The sequence below is a fragment of the Leopardus geoffroyi genome, chromosome E1, assembly GCF_018350155.1.
Source record: "Leopardus geoffroyi isolate Oge1 chromosome E1, O.geoffroyi_Oge1_pat1.0, whole genome shotgun sequence".
Classification (NCBI taxonomy): Eukaryota; Metazoa; Chordata; class Mammalia; order Carnivora; family Felidae; genus Leopardus; species Leopardus geoffroyi.
Window position 1 is genome coordinate 5,011,018 of NC_059330.1, and position 9,690 is coordinate 5,020,707.

Below are 9,690 nucleotides of genomic sequence, written 5' to 3' on the forward strand. Positions count from 1 at the left end.
TACAGCAGTTTTTAATAGCATATTATTTGTTCTATAATTCTAGATTTTCTTCATAGATTGGATTTCTTTAAAGTGGAATAAACTCCCCGTTAGGGGATCGGCTATCTGAGTTACTTAAAAAAAAAAAAAAAAAAAAAAAAGACAACCCTCAGCTTCTTATACCAGATTTTAGACGCACAACATGAATTGGTGACAAAGTGTTTCTGAGTGGAGACCCTGGAGGACCACTTTGGAAACTCTCTGAAACCCATTGGTAATTGGTTCTATCCATCTTTATTCCAACGATTAATGTGCCGACGTCCTTAAAGTCAGTTTGTCCTAGTAATTCCCTTAAATGGGATTTATGCAATCTATTTTACTTTGCAAACCTTCTTTTGTTGCAGGAAATACAAGTGTGAGCTTTACTCCCAATTCAGAAGCCCGATGAATAAGATTTAGGTATAATTTCAAATAGCAATCCATGAATGCTCTTAACTCTCCCATCATAGGGCCTGTGCTTCCTTTTGGGGACTATTCAGTCTGAGTTGGGGTAAGCCACGCTGGGCTTTCATTCAGGGGCAGGGGTCTGAAACCAAGTCTCCCTTGGCTAGTACTTCACGTCTCTTTTTTTAGACAGAGAGAGAGAGAGAGAGAGGGAGGGAGGGAGAGTGCAAGCGGGGGAGGGGCAGAGGGAGAGGGAGACCCAGAATCGGAAGCAGGCTCCAGGCTCCGAGCTGTCAGCACAGAGCCCGACGCAGGGCTCGAACTCACAAACTGCGAGATCATGACCTGAGCGGAAGTCAGACGCTTAACCGACGGAGCCCCCCCAGGCCCCCCTCGCTTCTCTTTGATCTTTCGGTTAAATCCTGTTGTTGCTCAAGAAAATTCTGCATTTCCATATGTACAGACGGGCTGTCTGGAGATTCTAGCTTGCATTTCTTCTGATGTCCCAGGATTTGCTTTCGCTGTTCCCCCAATACGTAGGATTTGTGTCCTTTGCATTTGACTTGTCTTTTGTTGCTTGCTATTGGCGATGATGCGTGGATCCAGGATCCTGGATCCATCCAGGTTTTGCCGGGACTTACAATGAGGTGCTGTCTTATGCTTTGAGGTGCTTTACAGGCATACAACGAGAAGCTGAGAGTATTGGATGAGATCTCCAAGGAGAAACAGCTCCAAACTTGGGTGATAGGACCTACATAAACCTTTGCCAAGATGCACTTCTGGTAGCTGGACTTGTCGTATTCCTTGCTCCCAAGCTGCTGGCCCAGGGGGCCAACGGTCTTAACAGTTCTCCATCCAGGCTGGTTTCTGCCTTCACGTGTCATCCCAGGGCTACGGGGGCCAGGCCTATTTTGTGAGAATGGATCTTCTCACCAGCGACACCGCACACAGCTGCAGTCAGAGAGCGCAAACACCTCGCACAATTGCCGTGACTTGCTCCCACCCGGGCCTTCGTCAGATGTCACACGATACTCCTTCCTGATGAACTCAAATGTGGCCTTCCAGACCTCAACTAAGAGAGGCACTCACCGATCACGTTTAATTGAAACGGAATTAAAACCCTAGATTAATTAGATCATGTGGGGGTGGTTAGGAAAAGGATTCCAACATCTGGCAGTGGATGGGTTCTGATGAGCTTGGATGTCTCTTTGCGATTCTGTAACTTGGTGCGGGGCGCCCTCACCGCGAGCCCTGCTTTGCGTGGAAAGAAAGTGTATCTGTTTGCGTGTAACGCACCCTGTGCTTTGCCTGGGCTTCCTGTTTTTCCAGCTGGTCTCCGTGAAGCTGTGTGGATCCCAGGGTGACCTCGCACAGGCCGGCTTTTCAGCACTAGGTGCTTCATCTGCTTCCAAACTGCAGCTGTCACTCCGAGCGAACTCACCAGCTGATGAAAGCCTCGTCTTTCGGAGCAGAAAATGAAATCTGAAAAGTAAGGCCATGTTGCTGACACCTTTTGGGCAAAGCCTTTTATGAAGGGGGAATGTTAGCTTTCGTGGGTCCCATTTCCATATCCTGCCTGAGCCCCGGCAACCCAGCTGACAGCTGGCAGCAGCTGAGAGGCACCGAGAGCGGAGAAAATCAAAGCTCTCTCGCCACCGGAGAGTTAAACCCCAAAGGGCCTGTACAGAATGCTTACTTGGAAAGCTGCAAGGGGCTTTTTATTCTCTTCAGGTTAGCTTTGCTGATATCCAGGGGCTAAGTATAACTGTAAGCATGTGAATTTCAATAACTATGTTTCCTTCAATTACCCAGCTGGACAGTTTAGTTCACCAGAGCCTGTAATCATACAAAAGCTGCCAGGGAATTGTTGTGATTTAGATAATTTCTAATCTCCTCTCTGCTTAACCTGCAGGGGCTATGGGCAGCCTCAGAGACCAGGGGGTGGAGAGAGCCTGTTCTCATCAACCCAGAGAGGCAGTTCCTTGGCTCAGCCTGAGGGACTGATGCTGTATTCAGACAGAGAGGCTGAAGAACAGGGTGGGGGGCGAAGGTGTGAGTGTTGGGGCGTGGTTTGGGAGTGAGAAGGTTGGGGGAGGTTGCGTGGAGAAGGTAGACTAGCCATGGGATGGCAGAATAGAGCTGCTAGCCAGCTTGGGTGCTAAGAAGCAAAAGACCTCCCCCCCGCCACCCCCCAGAGGCTCCCCCTCTGAGCGAGGACTCAGATTTGAATCCCCGATCTTGCACCCAGCACCCCTTCTGCAAGTTCCAGGGGGGCCGTCCATGGTCAACAGAGATCACCATTTTAATGTATTACTTGTGAATGCAATTTGGTAGACTCCTTGCCAACACAGTGTTCCCTGCGATGTCTGTTTAGCTAAACCACTAATTGTATGGAAGATTTCTCCCTAAGTTACTTGTTGGGGGGGGTCAACGATCAAGGGACTCTTTCTCGGTCTTCATGGAAAGCTGCGGAGGACAGTGGGGAGCCAGTGCTGTCGTTTGGGGGCTGGGTAGCCATGCTGTGAACTTGGAGGCTCTCTCTGGTTGCACGTGTGGTCCAGGGCCGTTGGGATTCTAGACGGCAGGGAAAAAGCATTCCTCAAAGAACAACAGCATTTGTCTCTCCTCTTTCCTGTTTCCTGGATGCTTGGCATCTGTTTCCATTCTCCGGCGCCTTCTGATTTCCTCCGAGGCAAAGTTTCTTCCTTGTTAAATACAGTCTGATGGAGAAGTCATTGGAGGTTCATCATCTCATGACCCGGTCTAAGCCAAGGAGGTGAATTCCCGCTTGCAAAGAGACAGGATGCCCGAAAATGGCTGGCATTCTATTGCATCCAGGGACAGGGTGCCAGCCAGTCACTCTTGTTATGGGACAAATGTGGCCCCGGCCTCTTGCCTCTGGAATTCTGCCATTCCCAAGCCTGCCTCTCCCAACACCCCTGAGTCCTTTATGACCCATTATCCCTTGAGCTTAACTTAGCCAGAATTGGATGCTCTTCCCTACAAGTAGCAGACTCTGTCACCGCAAAGATCCAGATCTGGTCCTGGCAGCAAAGGCATAATGATTCGTTTATTGCAGTTTTTATTCATTCCAGGGCAGGGACTTTAGAGAATTCCAGAATCCTTCGTGTTTTGTTTTGGTTTTTAGTTTTTAAGACATGGGGAAGCTAAGAAATGAGATGGGTCGACTCGCCTGGCGTCCCGTGGCTGGTTAGTGACAGAGCAGGGACACCAAGTCAGGACTTGGGTTGAGTCTCAGTTTTTCCTGCGGCAGCCCACATCTTCCTCAGCTGAACGTTCTGGCAGCTTTGTGGCCGGTCTGCCCTTTGGCTTGCGAGCAGCATGGAGGAGAGGCACACGGCCAGCAGTCTCGCCCTCTGCAGCGGGGGGCTGGCCGGGGCGTGTGGCAGGGCTTCGGGGAGAGAAGGGAGCTGTGTTTCAGAAAGTACCTTCATCTGCCCTCTGCTTGGTCAGAGAGCTCGAGCCCATGGTGGTTCGAAGTGGCACATAATAAGAGGACATTAATATAAATAGGAAATAAATAAGCAATAACCACAACACGCACATCTCAAGATCACCTTGGAAAAAAGTCCTACAGATCCCCCAGGGGACAGGTTCTTCCTCCCTCTGCCTTATTTCTCAGTGTGCCCCCCCCCCCCAAGGCCCTGCCAGCTGCCATCTCTTCCACTCACTTCAGTGTCTTAGCAGGAAGCTGCCCTCTGACACTCCCCAGGGCCCTGGGTGGGCCCTTCCTCCTGTGAATAACCACACTAACGAGGGTGACATTTCCACTTCCCCTCCTGTTGGCTTTGTCATCCTACAACATCCCCGGCCTGGTCTCCTGGGATACCTAATTAAAGAATTGACAGTGTTTTTACCAATAGTCATGTTCGGAGGTGAACAAAAACAAAAAAACAAACAAACAAACAAAAAAAAAACAAAAAACAAAAAACCCCGACAACAACAACAACAACAAAAGCATCTTTGTATCTGTTGCAGAGGCTTACTTTCCATACAGTATCGTAACCCACAGCCTGCACACAGTAGGCAGCCGGTGTTAGACCGCATCTGCAGCCCCTGGGGACACCGTATATCATGGCGCAGGGTAATAATGGATGGTTTTCACGACAACCCAGACTATGTTCATTTGTTACGCTGATGCGTTTACCAAGCATGAGCTGCCTTGTATGTGCTCAGCGCTACGCGAGGAAAATGAAGATACGTGAGAGAACAAGAAGACAAGGTCCCTGCTCTCAAGGCGTCTAGGTGTGCCGGGCCTCTGCCGTGTGTGACTCACTTTGGACCTGGCCCGTCCGAGTACATCTGCACTCCTTCCAAGCTGCAGTGATTGGTTCCTGGAGGGAACATGACCCAGGGCGGTCCCAGGGAGAGTCAGTCCAGGAACTCTTATCAAGACTCTGGGGACTCGGGTGTTCTTCTTTTGCTAAAAGGCAGAACGGAAGCCTGGAGATTCTCACAGCCATCCCGGCAGCCTTCTGCTTTGAGAAAGTCACACTCCTGAACTTGTCATTGGAGCCCCTGTATCCCATGGTGACAGGGCCACCCACGAAGTTTGCAATTCCACAAGCTAATCAATTCTCTTTTCTTCTTAAGCCAAGTAGAGGTGGGTTTCTCCCTTTGAAATAAAAGTAGTCCTGTTACTAATACTACAAGAAGAGTTGATGACTTACCACAACACACTGTCTCAATTGAAAGGCACAGAAATGCCATAGGAGTAGAGCGAGGGGAGAGCCTCACTCCAAAAAGAAAATCGGGGAGGGATTTGGAAAAAGATCCCAAGAAAAGGGACCGCTCGGATTTAATCATGACGGATGAGTGGGAATTGACTGGACACATGGGGGGCATTCCAGGCCATGGAAGAACACACATAAAAACAAGCTCACATTTCATTTTTTTTTTTAAGTGGCATTGATGTCCAAAAGGAGGAACTTCCGTTTTATTAATTGAAGAATGTGGGGTAATGATGCCGTATAGTTATGGCTTATGATGCCATATAGTTAACTACTGCTGTATCGATGAGCTAACTATTCCTGGACATCCCCTTCAAGTTCTTTAAGAATTCTGGAAGCAAAACATGCCCACATCGGAGAATGGGATCTGTGGCAGTGGTCCACAAACCTGGACACTCATGAGAATCGGTTGGGAAAGTGAAAATCCAGACACGTACACCCCACCTCTGACTGAATGAAACTCAGAGTGGCATCTAGTGTTATATGAAAATTCCTCCGGTGATTTGGCTGTGTAGCCAGTTCTGGTGCACTTAATCTAAAGAGAGGAGAAAAGGGGCGCCTGGGTGGCGCAGTCGGTTAAGCGTCCGACTTCAGCCAGGTCACGATCTCGCGGTCCGTGAGTTCGAGCCCCGCGTCAGGCTCTGGGCTGATGGCTCAGAGCCTGGAGCCTGTTTCCGATTCTGTGTCTCCCTCTCTCTCTGCCCCTCCCCCGTTCATGCTCTGTCTCTCTCTGCCCCAAAAATAAATAAACGCTGAAAAAAAAAATTAAAAAAAAAAAATAAAGAGAGGAGAAAAAAAAACAAAAAAACGAAAAACAAACCCAATGATAGAAAGCACCAAGATTTGGACATCAAGCCTATCTGGGACCCCAGATTCATCATTTTATCCGCAACACTGAAGTTGACCTCATTTGTGAAACAGAAGCAATCGTATTCATAGAGTATTTATAATTATTTGTGGGATGTTCCCCAGGTACCGGGTGCTATATTATATGCCTGGGATATATTAGTGAATAAAACAGATGAAGATCTCTGCCCAGCAGAGACAGATTGTGAAAATAGTCCAATGGGTAAGTTACATGTGATGGAAATTAATAGGTGCCAGGAGAGAAAGGGGACAAAAGGAAAGGGGGATTGAGAGTGATGGGGGTGGTCAGCGTACGTGAGGCTGGTCAGGGTGGGCTCATTGAGAAGGTGATTTGAGCAAATAGTGAAGGGAGAACAGGACTTGGTGCTCATGGGTTAGAATCTCACAGGCAGAGGGTTGGGATGCTGACATTCAGAGAGTCACCCTAGGGATGACTCCAAATTCTGGGTCTGAGAAATTGGAAGGATGTAGCTACCATATATGGAGACAGGTAATGAGCTTGTGGATAAAGCAGGTTTTGGAGGGAAGATCAGCAACCCAGTTTAGTACATGTTAAATTGGAGATAGCTATTAGATCTCCAGGTGGAGATGTTGAGCACGTGTTGCTTATATGGTTTCAGGTTTGGAGTTTAGAAGAGGTTTCTTAGCTGGAAATGTAAATTTGGAATCCAGCACAGATGAGTTTTGAAAACCTTGGAACTCTAAGAGTCCAAGGAGGGAGAGGGTAACCCTGTAGAAGAGAGGAGGATGGAGAATTGAGCCCTGGAACTCTCCAATGTGGAAATGTCAGAGAGGAGAGGAGGAAGCAGCAAAGGAGACTAAGACTAACCAGTGAGGTGTTCTGGAAGCCAAGAAAAGGAGTGCTTGAAGGACGAGGGAATGATAAAGTATGTTAACTATTGCCACTGGTGCCATATAAGTAAGAGGAATGCGAAGAATTGACCATTGGCGTGGAGAAAATTGTTAGCCATGACCAAAGAAGCTCTGAAGGATTGGTGAAGTCAAAAAGTTTTGTCAGAGAGCGTGTGTGAGTTTCCATCACATGATTGTTATGAGGATTATATGATAGCTCTAATGTGTAAATTAATTACTATCGTGGGTGGTATTTAGCGATAAATCTTAATCCTCCTTTTTGATCTTGAAACACCTGAATGTGTCTTCCTTCCCAAATGAGAGCATAGCCCAATACTACAATGGTGGACATAAACTCAGGGATTTGGATTGGGATTGCACTGAATCCATAAATCAAGTGGGGAAGAATTTGACATCTTAATAAAATTGAGTCTTCAATCCATGAACATGGAACACCTCTTCATTTATTTAGATCTTTGATTTCTTTCATCAGTTTTGTTGTTTCCACATGTACTTCTTGTACATTGTCTTAGACTCATACCTAATATTTTCCTTGTTTTTTTGCAGTGCTATTGTAAATAGTATTATAATTCTAGTTTCAAATTCCAGTTGTTCATTGCTGTTATATAGGAAAGCAATTGACTTTTGTGTGTTAGCATTTTATCCTGTGACCTTGCTGTAGTTGCTTATTAGTTCCAGAATATATGCTGATTCTTTGGGATTTTTCACGTAGACAATCATATCGCCTCTGAACAAAGGCAGTTTTAGTTCTTCGTTCCCATTTTGCACACTCTTTATTTCCTTTTCTTTAAAATTTTTTAATGTTTATTTATTTTTGAGAAAGAGAGAGACTCAGAGCACCAGCAGGGGAGGGGCAGAGAGAGAGGGAGGCACAGAATCGGAAGCAGGTTCCAGGCTCCAAGCTGTCAGCACAGAGCCCAACACGGGGCCTGAACCCACAAACTGTGAGATCATGACCTGAGCTGAAGTTGGACGCTTAACCAACTGAACGACCCAGGCACCCCGTTTGTTTCCTTTCTGTGTCTTTCCCCTCACCCCACACACTGGCTAGCACTTTCAGTATGATGTTGAATACGAATGGTGAGAAGGGACATCCTTGCTTTGTATTTATCTTAAAAGAGAAGTATCTCGATAGTTTCTCACCATTATGGTGTTTGCTGTGCACTTTTAATAGATTATTTTGGTCAAGTTAGTTTCTCTATATTCTTAGTTTTTTGGGAGTTTTTATCATAAATAGGTGTTGGATTTCGTCAGAATATTTTCTGAATGAGTTGATATTTTGTGATTTTTTTTTCTTCCTTTGTTGATGTGCTGCATTATACTGATTGATTTTCAAATGTTACACCAGCATTCATACCTGCAATAAATCCCACGAGATTGTGGTACATAATTATTTTTACACTTTTTCCCCTCTTAAGAAATTTTCTTTTTTTGCCTTCTCTGATTATAATAGAGCATTTTGTATGATTCCATTTTGTCTCATGGAATACCAATTATACTTACTAAAAAAAACATAGTGGTCACCCTAGAGTTTGCAATATATATACTTAAGTAACCTAAGTCCACCTTCAAATAACATTATACAATTTGGCATTTAGTACAACCACCTTATAACAGAATAATCCCAATTCCTCCTTCCTATCCCTTGTGGTATTACTGTCATTCAATCCGCATATCCATATGTCCTAAATACCCAGTATATATACTGTTGTTACTTTAAACAGTTATCTTGTTGATAAATTAAGCATAAGAAAAAACATAACACTTTCTTTCACCTTCAGCTACTCCTTCTCCAAAGCTCTTCCTTTTTTCATGTAGATACGGATGCTTCAAAATTTTTCTCTTTGCTTTTGATTTTCTGAAGTTTGAACACAATATGCCTAGGTGTAGATTTCTTGGTATTCTTTTTGCCGTGTTCTCAGAGCTTCTTGGATGTGTGGGTTGGTGTCTGCCATTAATTTTGACAAGTTCTCAGTTATTATTATTTCAAATATGTCTTCTGCTTTGTCCTTTCTTTGCCTTCTAGAATTCCAATTGCATGCATGTTACACCTTTAAAATTGTCCCACTGTTCTTGAACATGCTGTGTTGTTGTTGTTGTTGTTGTTGTTGTTGTTGTTGTTGTTGTTGTTTTCATCCTTTCTTCCCTTTGCATTTTAGTTTGGGAAGTTTCTCTTGACCTCTCTTCAGGTTGGTGATTCTTTCCTCAGTGATATCAGAGGAAAGAATTTTACTGACGAGCCTATCAAAGACGTTTTACGTTTCTGCTACAAAGTTTTTTGATTTCTAGCATTTGCTTTTTTATTCTTTCTTAACATTGCACCTCTCTTGATTACATTACATCTGCTCTCGCGTGTTGTTAATTTTTTCCATTAAATCCTTTAACATATGAATCACAGGTATTTTTGAATTTCCTAGGTGATAATTCCACAATCTGTGTCATACCTGTGTCCGGTTCTCATGCTTGTCTCATATCGTCAGACCGTGTAGACGTCTTGTAGCTTTCGTTATCCTTTTTAGTTGTGAAGCAGAGATGATAAATCTGGTAAGAGGGCCTGAGTAAATAAGGCTTTGGAGTGAGGTTTTATGTTAACCTGGCTAGGAGTTGGCTTGTGGTTACAAGTACCAGAAGCTTTCCATTCCTCTCGTGCCCTTGTTTTTGTCACCTCCTTTATCTTTGTGCTTCCCTAAGAATTCCTCTTTTTAAAAAAAAAAGTTTATTTGTTTATTTTTGAGAGAGAGAGAGTGTGTGTGGGCAGAGGAGGGGCAGAGAGAGA

At 45.1% G+C, this 9,690-nt stretch overlaps 1 protein-coding gene across 1 annotated transcript in view; it reads left to right on the top strand.

Annotated features, from left to right (window-relative positions):
* Positions 1 to 9,690, top strand: part of ADPRM (ADP-ribose/CDP-alcohol diphosphatase, manganese dependent) — a 293,792-nt gene that overhangs the window by 209,840 nt on the left and 74,262 nt on the right. The window lies entirely within an intron of this gene.